The sequence below is a fragment of the Furipterus horrens genome, unplaced genomic scaffold, assembly GCF_987537825.1.
Source record: "Furipterus horrens unplaced genomic scaffold, mFurHor1.1.pri manual_scaffold_5, whole genome shotgun sequence".
NCBI classification, from domain to species: Eukaryota; Metazoa; Chordata; class Mammalia; order Chiroptera; family Furipteridae; genus Furipterus; species Furipterus horrens.
This window is the reverse complement of record NW_028327175.1, coordinates 64,002,974-64,018,074: the sequence shown is the minus strand read 5'-3', so window position 1 is coordinate 64,018,074 and position 15,101 is coordinate 64,002,974. Positions and strand designations below refer to the sequence as shown.

At 37.4% G+C, this 15,101-nt stretch overlaps 1 protein-coding gene and 1 long non-coding RNA gene across 3 annotated transcripts in view; one reads left to right on the top strand and one right to left on the bottom strand.

Annotated features, from left to right (window-relative positions):
• Positions 1–8,596: 8,596 nt before the first annotated feature.
• On the bottom strand, positions 8,597–14,261 carry LOC150008727 (uncharacterized). 2 transcript variants are annotated; one of them, XR_016511133.1, is made up of 3 exons: positions 14,167–14,261; positions 9,325–9,400; positions 8,597–8,920 (listed from the first exon to the last, which is right to left on the bottom strand). It is a non-coding gene; the product is annotated as an uncharacterized LOC150008727 (long non-coding RNA). The 2 variants fall into 2 exon arrangements; XR_016511134.1 differs by lacking the exon at positions 14,167–14,261 and adding an exon at positions 9,842–10,264.
• SPATA9 (spermatogenesis associated 9) overlaps positions 10,138–15,101 on the top strand; it is a 46,137-nt gene continuing 41,173 nt past the window's right edge. Inside the window, exon 1 of the mRNA XM_090276508.1 lies at positions 10,138–10,204. The gene's annotated coding sequence lies outside the window, so the exon portion shown is untranslated. The remainder of the gene's footprint in view (positions 10,205–15,101) is intronic.

Sequence of the window (15,101 nt, the reverse complement as noted above, 5' to 3'; positions counted from 1 at the left end):
TTGGCTGGGCTGGTTTCGTCACCAACTATATTCGTCAGTGTTAGCCGGAGACTTGGAACCACAGTGTTTCTCCGGCTGACCTTGACGAATATACAAATATGAGAGAGTAGATTCTAATGGTTTACAGTGAAGCAACAGCTTTGAGTGGCCCAATGACTTGGGGCTGGAATCATCCGGAGGCATCTTCACTTACAGGTCTGACAGATGATACTTGCATTTGGCTGGGATTTCAGCATGAGAACAACCAGATCATCTACATATGTCCTCTTCTTGTGCCTTCCTCGTAGCATAGAAGCCTCAGGATACTTGAACTTCTTGCATTATGGTTCGGGGATACAGAAGTGACTGTTCAACTGATTAAAGAGGAAACTGTATCATCTTTTATAACGTAGTCTTAGAATGCACACAGCATCACTTCAACTGCATTCTCTCTGTTACCTGTGGATGACAAGCCTGTTTAGATTAAAGGGAAGAGGACATAGACCTCTTTTCTTGACGGGAGGAGTGCCAAGGTCACACTGTAGAAGAATATGTGGGATGGGAGATACTGTTGCAGCATCTTTGGAAAATGTAATCTGGCAGACATGTTCTTAGATAGAACAATGTAATATCATGTGAATGTCAGTTCTTTTATCTTCTTTACAGAAACAGAAAAGTGAAGAGATAGATGAATCTTTCTGGAATAATTTTGAAAACTCTAGGAATGTTTCTGAGTAATAGAAACCTTGGACTATTTATGTTTGAATAGAAACCATGGACAAACACTGGAAATATAGTACTCTTGAAATAGGTTTTGACTAACTCTTGTGTTGTTTTAGATTTCAGTTAATGTTTGTGTGTTTCTTGACAGTTATTAGCTGTCAAAAATATTTAAAATGAGAAGGCTTCTTATCTGGTGGTAAAAATTGGATAACTATTAGATTACAGTGAAATTCAATCTAGTCTATTATCATTCAGATAAATGTATAGTGTTGGATTTAAGGCAGGCTCTCCATAAATACTCAACTAATTTTCTTTTTACAAAATTGTATTAGGGAAACATACTTCATAAACATTATTACCTGCTAACCTTTTTAAATAAATATTTTATTTATTTATTTTTAGAGAGAGGGAGGAGAGGGAGAAAGAGTGGGAGAAAATCATCATTTGATTGCCTCTTGCATGCCCCTAACCAATGACCTGGCCCACAACCCAGGCATGTGCCCTGATGGGGTATTAGGGAATCAAACCAGTGATGTTTCGATTTGCAGGATGATGTCCAACCCACTTAGCCACACCCGTCAAGGCTACCTGCTGACTTTATTTGACTTTAAGAAAATGTTCATCATTAACTCTGTACAGAATTGTAAAACTGAATAAGTTGAGAATCAGAGAACTTTTTATTGTGAATAAGCCATTAATATATTTTTTCAAAAATAGCCATTGACATGCTACTCACCTGGAATTATTGAATTTCATGAATGAAATATTTAATAACATTTATATGGAATATATTATGGGGGCTGGTTTTATTTCTCTACTGCATTCTTTGATTAATGAACAGATACTATATTTTATTTAACACTATGAGTAACATAATTCTGTACACATGAGACTAAATAAATTGATTTTTTTAATTAAGTGAAAAAAATTACTATCTCCTGTCAGCTGTTCCATATTAGTCTGTTTTGATTCCCCGGAGCTATTTGTCATCTTGTTAGACGAGTGGCTGCTACAGCCATGTATCTGTCACATGCTCCTAGGTAGTCTAGTACCCAGGACAAATAGAACAAATAGATAAAAACAAAAACTCAAAAAGGGGTCAGTCATAGATCTATCTTTCCACTAAAGGAAGTTATACATTTTATAATATACAAGCATGAAAATACTTCATTCAAGGGTTCCAAATGAAAAAAAGGAAAGAAGGAAGGAAGGAAGGAAGGAAGGAAGGAAGGAAGGAAGGAAGGAAGGAAGGAAGGAAGGAAAAGAAAGGAAGGAAAAGAAAGGAAGGAAGGAAGAAAGGGAGAAAGAGAGTCAGACAGAAATAAAGAAAGAAAGAAAAAGAAAAAGAAAGAAAGAAAGAGAAAGAAACAAAGACAAAGAAAGAAAGGAAGAACGAAAGAAAGGATCTAGAGGACAATGAGAGCTATTTCCATGATTAAAATCATCAGATCTCTGCCACACTTTCACTTACACCAAAATAAGTTTAAGGAGACTGTGTATCTGTGTGAGTTTCTGTGTGTGTGTGTGTGTGTGTGTGTGTGTGTGCGCGTCTACTGTGTGGGAGGCTGTCTTGTGTCTATGTATTTGTGTCTTGGTGTGCATGTCTGTCAGTGTTTGTGTATCTGGTGTGTTTTGGGGGCAGGATCCAGGAAGTGGGAATATAGTGGTATAAAAGAAAGGATTGAATCCATTTCTACTGGAATCCATCTTCCATTGGATAAGAAAAGAGAAGTATATTTTTATTACAAAAAAAATCCCCAACACCCTGGACTATAGGTGAACTAACTGAATAATTTTATGTCTGTAAGGTTAAAATTTTTTAAATACAACTTTATTTCAAATGAAATGCATGTGCATTATTTTATGCTTCAAATAAACAAATCTGGCCATCCATTGATAACTACTTGACATATGCCCCTCCAGGTATTTTAAAGTATATATACATAAATATTTTTGCAAAATGGAATTATCCTAAATAAATTACAGTATTCCCTCACTTATCACAGGTATTATGTTCTAGACCCGCCCCTCCCCTCCCCCTGCAATAGGTGAAAATCTGCAAAGTAGGAACCTTACACTTATTTTAGTATTTACATATATTTTAAGGCTTTATAAACCCTTCCCACACACTTATAAACCATTCCCAGTGCCTTATTAACCTTTTCCACACTTTTATAAACACTACTTATGTTCTTAAACATATTCTACACTCTAAGCCTACGTAACTTTAACAACATACGTATACAGTACCGCAAAATCCCACGATATAGCGAAAAATCTGTGATAAATAATTAAATATAATATTTTTTAAAATCCCGTGATACAGTGAGGCTGCAATAAGTGAACCGCGATATAGAGAGGGACTACTATATTTTTTAGAATAAAAAGAATGAAATCAATAAATACTTGTTCATTCTATCCCTAACTTACAGCACAGTGCAGGGTATGTGGAAGGCATTCAGAAAATATCCATTAAATAAATGATATGTTTGTATATCTTCTAATGAATTTCATAGGAAGTGAAGATTTTGGCCCTTTATTATATATGTTACAAATGCTGTTTTCCCTATTTGTCTTTAATTTTAATTTTAATTTTCCAAAAGAATAGAAAATAATATTTGAACATATAGTTTGATTTAATTGAATAAAAAGATCATCTGATTTAATACAAATGGTGCTTTATTGTGACTTTTTAAAAAATAAATGCAATATATAGGATCAAAGTGCTGAACGTACCTCAGTAGATGTTCTGCTCTATTTAAATATATAGGAGTGATATATAGATATTAGTAGCATGGACTATGCCTAAGAGCAGTACATTTTTGAGTCAGACAGATTTGGTGTTTATCACATTTCTGCCCCTCAGCAGCTGTGTGAGAATGGAAAATCACTTAATGCCTCTGAGCATCTGTAAATTGGGGATATTCTGGCCTCCCTCCTTGAGTTAGTGCCCAACAAATGGTCTGTCTGTGGCATTACATCCCTTCATAGGTATTTCCAAAGTGGATACTTATTTTTAAGTATGAGGAAAAAACTAGATGTAGATCCCCAGATCTGGCTAAGTTTCTCTGCCCAAAATTTGAAGATAACAAAATTTTTTTCCTATTTCTTGCCATTATTATTTTTAAATAGCCTGGTTTTGCTGTGTCATATTTCATACTTCTTGGAGAGAAGGCTTTTTTCCCCCTCTACCAACCTTGTTGACTAAAAGCCAAGTGCTTTGTGTTCTTAAGTTTTCCCTCAAAAGAATCTTGGTATCATGAAATGAAACTACTAGTATAGTTTTATATGGAACAAGCTACTGAACAATCCTTTAAGAATTTAAATATATTTCATTAACTTTAATTCAGTAAAAGGAATACCATGAAGTGCTTTAGTGCACTGCTATTATTTTCCAGAACATTACTGAACTAGAAATCTAACTTTACTATTGCAGTGCGTTGCTGTCAATACGTAAAAACATAGAAAGTCTGTTAAGCGTTCTAATGTGACTGTTGTACAAAGTCTACATCTCATGGCTGCTTTTATAAACTGGTGTTTACTCAGCCTACAAATATTTACTTTAACACTGATCTTACTTACATGGATCTTCTACTGTTTTATCCAAGCACAAAAGTTTTTATTATTTTCATGTAATTAATTACAGATCTTTGAAGGAGGTAGAAATCTAGTTTTATAAATATTAATTTTCTTAGCAATTGACCTAATACTATTTTCTTCCTAAATAAAAGCTTCCTCCTTGTCTATCCCAGGTCAGAGTATCACAGATTTTTATTTCATTAAGTAGGAGTGAAGTTCAATGCTAATATATTGCATGTTGCCAGAATAGAAATGGTTTGTGATATTTTACATTGTTATTAAACATTATGGAGTAAATATATTTTCATTAACATAATACAAATTATTTTTGTTAGAATAACTATTAGTTTATTCTCCCATTACCTAAGGTATTACAAGTAGTTTTGAGGAAGAAACCACAGGAAGAAACCTGTGAAAACTATGTTAAGATATTTCAAGCTTTGCTACAATGAGACAGTGATTAACTAAGCCCCACTAGCCACTAGCCTGATAGGGGAAGAAACTGACCTGACTCAAAAGAATTGATGCAGTAACCACAAATTTCTGCATTATATCAAGGGACCAAGTAACCTAGGAATTAGAATTCTAAAATTGTAGAATTGCAGGGTTGTAAAGGACTTTGGAAATCATAACTCACATTTTACTGATAAAGAACTTGGGAAACAGTGAGCAAAAGGTCTCAGAAGGACCTGGCTTAATATATGCAATAGAGTAAAACATATACAAGTTCCTTGCTGATTAAATATTTAAAAAATCTTTTATGACCGCTGCTGTATTTAGCTGTTTGAACATTAGGGAGTATCAGTAAACTACAAAACATATTTTTAAAAAATTCCCGTGGAGTGAGCAAACAAAAAAAAATTAACAATTAAGGGTGAAAGATTATATAAACCCATACATGTGATAGCATGGCATATAATTATGCACACATGTATACACAATGAGTGCATGTAAAATAAGTAAAATCTGAATAAAGTGAGTGGGTTATACTAGGGTCAATTTCCTGGTTTTTATATTGTACTATAGCTATGTAGGATGTAGTCATCAGGGGAAACTGGGTGAAGGATAAATGTGATCTCTCTATTACTTTTGAAGCTTTCTGTGAATCTATTATTATTTCAAAATAAAAAGTTTAAAAGCTATGAACAGTTGCTATGTAACCACTTTTTGTCATAATTAAATATTTATAAACTAAGTGGTTAGAATTTAATATAAAAATAATTACAACATGTGATCCTGGTTTAGTGCTCACACATTTGCCCATTTATTATGTCTCCTTATCTAGGACTGTTCCCAGAAATTGTCTCTTCTTGACACTCTCCATTAGAAAACTGATTAATATTCATGATTTCAGGGACCAGCTCTATGTTGAAGGCCCCCAAATCCTTCTGTCTGGCCCAGTTGTCTCATTGAAACTCTGAGGCTTTATATTGTTCTCACTAGAGATTAACATGGTGTCTGACACCCAGTAGGCTCTCAAGAAATACTACACAAATGGATAAATAAGTGACTTTTCAAACATAGGATATTTGCACTTGGAAGCTGTACCATCACCTAAATTTGACATATAGCAAAACGAAAGTAATATTTTCTTCCCACTGCGCTCACCCACCCAACCTGCTTATTCTGCCAATGTCTGTATTTCTCCTGTTTCTCCTTTTCTCTCATCCAACCAAGCTTTAGAATTTAAGCTGCCTTTGACTCTTCTTTATTTGCTATATTATAGCTAACCAAGTTACTGCTTTATTTTCCTCTCAAATATTCCTTATATTTGTCTATTCACCTCTATCTTGTCCCTATGGCTACCACTTTTGCCTTACTTTATTACTCAGTGTTTCTGATTTTTCTCCGTGTCTAGTCTTGATTCACCTTCAGTCTGTCTTGCATGTTAATGTCTGGATTTTTTGTCAGGTCACTACACAGACTGAGACCATGATGATCATAATCATTGCTACCATTTATTGGGTGTACCAGGCACTGTGTTACTATACATATGTTGTCTCACTTTTTACAACCACCCTAGGAAGTAGGAATTGTTTATCTTCATTTTATAGATGAAGGAATGAGAGTCCAAGAGTTTAAAATGTGTCACATTTTAAAAGTAGCAGAGCAAGGACATGAACTCAGATTAGCCTGGCCTCAGTCACTCTGAAAATGCCATTTGCCTAAATATAAATGCATCTTGTCTATTCATCAAAACATGCCCAGCAGAGACTTCTGGCCAAGATGGAGGTTTAGACAGACATGCTGCATCTCCCTCCACAACTAAGAAGGAATACAACTACCTCAAAACTAGAGACAACCAGAAGTTCCAGAAAATTGAGCTGTATGGAAGTCCAAAAAACAAAGATATAAAGAAGAAATACTCATCCAGACAGGTAGGAGGGGCAGAGCCAGGATGGAGAGGACACGGTGTGGTGGTGGCAGCGGCAGGCCACATGAAAGTGCAGTCACACATTTTAAAAATGGGGAGAAACAGCTGGGGAGTGCTCCCAGCACCAGACCAGACTGCGCAGCTCATGATCCTAGTGCTGGGGAAAATAAAGTCTCATTGTATGTGACTGTGCAAACCAGGGGGGGTTGGGGTGGAAGAAACTGCCGGTCTCAGCAGAGTATGCTTGTTTAAAGGGCCCCCACGTTCCTAGAACATCCGCAGACCCACCCACCCTGGGAACGATGGCCAGGGCAACAGCTAGAGGGGCGCCAGTCCCATACAGAAGTGGGAGAAGTGCCTGGAAAAGGGGAGAGTGCTGAGCAAGCAGCATTATTCCTTCAGACCCCTCACCACCACACAGCGCCACAACGTGGTGAAACGGGTCACCTGTACTGACAAATACCTAAGGCTCCACCCCTTACAATGTAACAGGTGCAACAGTTCTACCTAAGACACACAGGCAAACAAATACAGGAACCTGTCAAGATGAGGAAACAGAGAAGTATGGCCCAAAAGACTGAATGGATCAAGGTTCCAGTGGGAGAACTAAGCGACGAGGAGATAACCAACGTAACAGACAAGGAGATAGCCAACCTAACAGACATAGAGTCCAAAACACTGGTGATAAAGATACTTACAGGCTTGACAGATCTGCTTAAGTATGACAGACGAGTAAGGGAAGAAGTGAAGGCTATGCTAAATGAAACGAAGGAAAATCCACACAAAACCAATGGTGAGGGGAAGGAAACCAGGGATCAAATCAATGATTTGGAACATAAGGAAGGAAAAAACAATCAACCAGTACAGAATGAGGAAACGGGAATTGAAACAAATGAGAGTCTTAGGAACCTCTGGGACAACTTTAAACTTACCAACATCCGAATCATAGGGGTGCCAGAGGGAGAAGAGGAAGAGCAAGAAATTGAAAGCTTAAGTGAAAAAATAATGAAGGCAAACTTCCCAAAATTGGTGAAGGAAATAGACATACAAGTCCAGGAAGCACAGAGTCCCAAACAAGCTAGACCCAAGGAGGACCACACCAAGACACATCATAATTAAAATGCCAAAGGTGAAAGATAAAGAGAGAATCTTAAAAGCAGCAAGAGAAAAGCAGAGAGTTCCCTACAAAGGGATGCCTATAAGACTATGAGCTGATTTCTCAAAAGAAACTTTTCAGGCAAGAAGGGACTGGCAAGCAGTATTCCACGTGATGAAAAGCAAGGACTTAGAACCAAGATTACTCTATCCAGCAAGGCTATCATTTGGAAGGGAAGGGCAGATGAAGTGCTTCCCAGACAAGGTAAAGCTAAAGGAGTTCATCATTACCAAGCCATTATTATATGAAATGTCAAAGGGACTTAAAAAAAAGAAGATCAAAATCGTGAACATTAAAATGACAACAAACTCACAACTATCAACAACTGAATCTAAAAAATAAAAACAAAATCCAACTAAGCAAACCAGAATAGGAACAGAATCATAGGCATGGGGATCATTTGGAGGGTTATCAGCTGGGAGGGGGGAAGGGGGAGAAATGGAGCAATGGTGCAGGGATTAGGAAGCATAATTGGTTGGTACAAAATAGACAGGGGGAAGTTAAGAATAATATAGGAAAGGGTGAAGCCAAAGAACTTATATGCATGACCCATGCACATGATCTAAGGGGGGTGGGATTGCGGAGGGAAGGGGGGTACTGGGCAGATTGGAGCGAAGGAGAAAAAATTGGGACTACTGTAACAATATAATCAATAAAATACACTTTTAATAAATGCTCAGCAGAGCCTGAGCCTGGCAAAAATAAGTATTTGATACCTAGTTCTTGTAACCGCTTTATTAAAAGTTGAATTCAGTAGGATACAAGCTGAAAGCAGCTGTCTCTTCTCTCCCACTGTCCCTCAAACTTGCCCTATCAGTTTACTCACACTCACTGTGCTCCACTTCTACTTCCTTAAAATCTCAGGTAGATTTTATAGTTTCGTGCTTGCTCCCAGGTAAAAAATGGATAGTATCTTTTTAGTCATTAGAGTCCAGCTCAATGTAATAATCCAAACTCTAATCTCATTTCATTTAAAATCTTTTCTTTCCCACTTGAGTTTTGCACCAGGCCTGGAAGTCTGCAATTGAGTGGGGAGGAAGAGTGAGCTGCTTTTCCTGTTCCTAGTACCCCTTCTCCCTCATCAGTGGCTGCTGTTGACCTTTTCAGACCTGCAAGAGGGAGGGAGAAAAAGTAAGACGGGAAGCTCTTATTTAACTCTATGGTTGTGACTAGCATTGGGGCCCTCATGAATGGCAGATGGAACCTTGCTGAGAATCTGCTGCTGCATTTCTGGCTCCAGAGTAATCCTGAGAAGCCCTGGGACTTGTAGCAGTCCTCCTTGCTCACATTGCTCCTTCAGACAGGGTCTATTTTGTGAGACTGTCAGGCTGGTTGCCTTCACAGATGCCCCTGTCAAACCCACACACCTTGCTCCCAACTTAGCTTTTCCTCTCTTCATTCTTGAACGTAATATGCTCATTTCAGTCGAGCCCCGCTATTTTGCTTATTTTACTTTCCCACCTTTCCTTCTCTGCCAATCTGAAAGTAATTCCTAGCCAATCTCAATACATACCTTTTTCCTTGGAGCTCTTCCTGATTTACCTCCTCCTACAATGATTTTCCAGGTCAGAAGGCCTGAGCAGTCTAGTCTATACAAAAAAAAAAACAAAAAACAAAAAAACGAAAAATCAGTTTTACTTAAGAATATCTTGGAGAAAAGATAAACATTATTAATTTTTAAAAAGTATTGGCTTTTGAATATACATGATTTTAATATGCTATGTGATTTAATAGGGATTATACATAAAGCCCTTCTGCTGCATACAGAAATACACAATTGCTTCAAAGAAAAGCAGTACACTTATTTGAGCTGTGAGCTGAACTAACTGCTTTTTTCATGGAATATCATTTTCACTTGAAAGAATGACTGCCAGAGAAACTATGGTCATACAGAGTTGAGTGTTTGGCAAGATATTTTCTCAAAAATGAAAGAAGTAAGGCTGTCATTTTGAGGAAAACAACTGACAGTATTTATTGCCAATGATAAATTTGAGCTTTAAAGTAAAAACTAGAATTTTAGGGAAACTTACATCTGGCACCATAGGCTTGACAACTTGTGCTGGTTTTAAAGATACGTCTCCACATTCTTTGATACAGCTCCCCCCTCCCCTGAGGTGGAGCTTGGCTGCCTTCCCTGTGAGTGTCCGTGGGACTATTTCTAGTGCATAGAACAGGACTGAAGTGATGAGCTGTCACAGTGAAATCAGATTATAAAATGACTGTGGCTTCTGTCTCAGGTGGATTCTCTTTATCTGTCTATCTACCTACCTACCTATCTGATCTCTCATTGCTCCCATTGGGACCAGCTGTCACATTGTGAGGTAGCCCTAGGAGAGGTAAACCAGCTGCTACATCATTAGGAGACTCAAGCAGACTATGGAGAGGCCCACAAGGTAAGGAACTGAGGCTTGCAAGCAACCATGCGAGTGAACCTTCAAGTGGATCTTCTGAAGCCTGCTAAATGGCACAGGAGTGAGTTTCAAAGTAGATTGTTTTTGACTGGAGCCTTAAAATGACTGCAGCCCAGCGAACAGCTTGACTGAAACCTCTTAAAAGACACTGAGCCAGAAACACCCAGCTAAGCCACTCCTGGATTCCTGCCCCACAGAAGTTGTGAGATAAAACTTTGTTCTTTGACATTGCTAAATTTGGAGTAATTTGCTATGCAATAATGGATAACTGATACACCAGCTTCACAAAAGTCAAAGACTTTTCTGATAAGACTGGTGATATTAACAAAAGGTTTTCAGGGGATAAGGGTGGGGCAGGGAGTTTGTTGTATAATGAAATGTGTCAGTGGAAGGTCTGCATAACTTAGACAAGTAATATTATCCACATGATAAATGCATGATGATATAAAATCATGCATCAGTAAAAGAGAGATTCAAAGTGCCAAACAGACCAGTATTCCAGGGTCTCTTGCCTTCTAATCCTGGGGTCCCTTAGTTACATTATTTTTTATGGTATTTTTCAAAATTATTACTGGTGTGAGTTAACTGAAACTTGATACTTGGGGGTGGGAGGTGCAGTACTGAGGATGAAGAAACTTCTGAAAAATAAGGGATACTGGGTTGACCAAAATTAAAAGGGGTTATCTTTTATAATTAAATCTTTATGCTGATACTACTCTTGGACTTGATTCCTAACACCATCATCCATTTCCTTCAAAATGATACATTGCAGAATCCTGTCCCCTGAGCCTTCGTTATCTTCACAAATAAATAAACTACATTCTGTACGGTTTGCGCTTCTCCACAGACAAGGCTCCCAACCCTTTGACCTGAGGGTCTGTGATTTTAGGCAGGAGTGCAGTTCTCCGGGATGGCATTTAGGTGTCAGGCGCGAGAGATCTAAGTGTGTCCAAGTCTGGGATAGGTAGTGAGTTGGAGAAGGCAAGGCGAACCATTGGTACTTGTGCCATATCCAGCAGCAGGGACTTGGAGGGGCTGTGCTCCAGAACACCCACTCAAGAGGTTCAGGAGCCTCCCTGCGCCTGGGGCCTCCTGTCTCAGGCTCCCTGCTCCCTCCCCAACCCCTGCCTTGCTCCTGCGGGTGTGCAACTGTGCGACCTGTAGAGGTCACATGTCACAGCACGTGCAGTGGGGCCTGCGAGGACTGGCAGGAAGGCCTCTGGTGCCAGATGTTGAAAGTGGGAGTTGTTGGGTCTTGGCGTACTGCGTTTGCAGCTCTGGATGGGAAGGGCTGCGACCGGAGGCTGAGGCTGCCCCTAAGGAGGCCTGCGCGGGCCCTCGGGGGGAATGCTAGGCTAGTGGCCAAGGGGCAGTGTGCGGTGGCGGCCTCCACCTGGCACCTGGACCTGGACCTGCGCCCGCCCGGGTGCACCTCAGCCTCATCCAGACTCCGCACTTCCAGGGCAACTGATCAAGGTGAGGACAGCCCTCGGAGCTGGTAGCACATTGCCGCCGCCCCGGGCCAGCCTCCTGTTTATTGGGGTGTGTGTGTATTTTTCATCTTCATTTTTTTTAAGTAGGAAAGGGTGAAAATTAAATCAATAGATTTTGAGCTATGGTGAAATTACACTGTTAGCCTGAAGGTAAACTCTTATGTAGAATAAAGGTACTTAGTTTTTACAATTTTAATAATTTTGCTCTAAAAGTTAAGCAATAACGATTTCAAGCGGTTTGCACTCCGGACTTCTCAGGTGTTTCTCGTTGTCTCATGAGCGTTCTTCCTCAACATGCCAATTTAAAGCAGTGGTCCCGTCTTATCTATACATTGCCATAGTTCATTTCCATTATAGTCTTAATTACTACATTGGGATGACCTTGTATATTTGCTGTTTCTTCTCCCACTGAATGCGAGCTTCATGAGAGTGGCAGTGATCCCGTTTTGTTTACCAGTGTCCCCAGTTTCTTCCTCCACAGTGCCTGGCATATTTGTTTATCAAATAAAATCTTTTCTGAGTTTGGCCACCCAAAGTTGACATCCTTTCTCTTACTTGCATAGGTAACATCCTCCACATGTCTGGTTTATTACTCTTGTATTTTATTGTAATTGCCTCTGAACATGTCTATTTTATATTGTAGGCTCCTTTGTTTAAATCAAGGGCTTTTTCTGTTCATTTTTGTATCCCAAGTGCCTGGCATACAGTAAACACTCAGATTTTTTATTGAAAAGATGAAAACCATCCATAACAGAACTTCTGATCATCTGTACCTCTTTCTAAACTTCTTAGGCCATCTTGAGTAGAGATTCTTCCTATTGTTCTTTTCTTATTTTTGTTGCTGATCTTGAAAGCCTCTCACTCCAACTAAAAGAGGCAGTATGAGTGATGAAAAGAACTCAAAAATTTGAAAATTAAATTTAGATGAGAGTTCTTGCTTTGCCACTTGCTGGTTTAGTGATCCTTTCTAAATTCCTCAGAGCCTGTTTTGTCATTTATATATAGATATAGTAATATTTAGGTATGGTCTACATAATTATTCTGTGTCCTATCTTTAAATAGAATTCAAAGAAAAAAAATCTGCCTTTACTATATCCCTTTAAAAGAAAAAAAAAATAGTTCTTTGCTTTTCAATCCTCTTAACTGCCAAGATAAAACATATTAGACATAATTAGTTTTGAATTTTACTGACTTTTTCATGTCAAAAAGAAAAAAACCCACAAATTGGGCATTGTTATTAATATAAATGTTACATGTAGTCTTCACAATTATTTTTGTATAGAATAACTTAGAAATACCCAAGATGATTAGTTGGTACTGGCTGAAGATAAATGTAGTCTCGTGGCAAGTTTAGATCAATTTGTACATGGTGAGTTATGTCTTATCTGGACTCAGCTTTGAAGAAGTGGCATCAACTTGCTGTCAAAGTGTAGAGTCAAAAAAAAGAGTGGAATGTTTCCTTTAGTGTTTTCTTTTTTAGCACTTTTGAGTGAACATAACTTTTTATAATTATGTAGAAGTACATGGAATAACCAGTTTTCTTTCTCATTATGTTTGAACATTATTGGTTTGATCAGGGCGATCTGCTTAAGTATCTAGGCAATTAACTTATCCATTCTATGACAATAAGTGAAGAGACCAAAATACAAAAATCTGTATTTTCAGGCCTTCTCTGCAAGAGGTTACAGCATAAGTAGGTAAATCTAAGGCTTTTAACTAAAGGCCATAAAAAAATATGGATTATGGATACTTAAATGTCTTTAATATGTATTTAAATGTATTTAATACTGCTTTTCCTGAAATACTTCCATGACAGATTGCCTATTTCCAAGGTGGAGGAGCCTATCAGAAGATATGTAACTTGCTCAAAAGCCTATTTTGGACAGTGTTGACTGCAGTTTTGATGAGCGAGATATAAGAAAGATTTTAATTTAAAAGAGGTTTATTACAAAATGTTTAAGCCTAAATTAACAATCAGAGGAATATTTTATATATAGCTAATTTTTCAGGTGTCATATAGATTACAGTTAAGACATATTCACCTCAAAATCTGAGCACATTACTAATGAAAGAAATGGCTTGTGTAGGTTAGGTTCATAGAAAATAGGAAATAGTTTGAGTCTGTTCCATTGGATGTATGTTCCAGTATAGCAAGGGTTTTTGGATGTTTTGTTCATTACTCAATCTCCAGTTCTGAACAGTGATGACACATAGTAGGTGCTCATTATATAATGAATGAAAAAAGTTCTCTCATCATTAGTACTGGAATAGCCTTTAATGATAATTTTTCACTGAAGGTGTTACCGCAACTTGTTCATCAGGTTATTTCATTTAATTTTTATTAATATTGAGAAGATGAATATATTTATAAATTATAAGGCATAAAGAATTACAGTACACTGACATCTATGAACATGATTAAGTTTTAGAAAAAGTGTGTGTTATTATTACCTTTGAAATCCTCATGTTCCCTTGTCCAATCCCATATCTTCGCTCCTCCTGCAGAGATAGCAACCATTATATGGAATTTTATACTTATCATTCCCTTGCTTTCTTCTCTATAGTTTTACCATATATATATGTACTCCAAACATATTGCTTAGTTTTGAATGTTTTTTAATCTCTCTGTGCTTTATTTTTCTGTATCTTGCTTTTTCTCATTCTGAGATTTATTCCTGATGTTGCATGTAGCAATAATTCCTTTTTAGTGCTGTAGGGTAACCATTATGGATCTATTATTATTATTTATTTATTTATTTATTCTATAGTTGATGGATGTTTGGGTTGCTTACAATTTCTTGATATTACAATTAGGGCAGCAGAGAACATTCTCCTACTTGTCTCCTGGTGTAAATGAGGATATTTGTAAGTTTGAAATTGGTAGTCATAGCTAAGCATACCTTTAATTGTACTTGATAATATTAATACTAATTGTTTCTCAGAGAAAGTATGCCAACATACATTCTTACTACCAGTGTATGAGAACTTCTGAGTTTCACATCCTTGGTAGTATTCAATACTTGACGTAATATGAAAACAATGAGAAATGCAAGGAAAACTTGGTGAAAATAGAATTTGTGAAAGATTTTAACATTTCTTTTTCAGTATAGAGCTAATAGGCAAATATAACTGGGCTAAAAAATAATTGAATAATACAATTGATAAACTCAGTTTATTGTATTTTTATATTCTTTGATGAGGCACGTTTCCATTGTATGACTTAGGACATTTATGAAATTTTGTCATGAAGTTGGACACAAAGGAAACCTTAAAATTGCAAAAGTAGAGATTCTTATAGGTAATATTCTCTGGTTTAAAAGCCAATCAAGGGGAAATAAGTAGAGAGTATCAAATCTTAATTACTTGGAAATTATAAAATGTAAGTA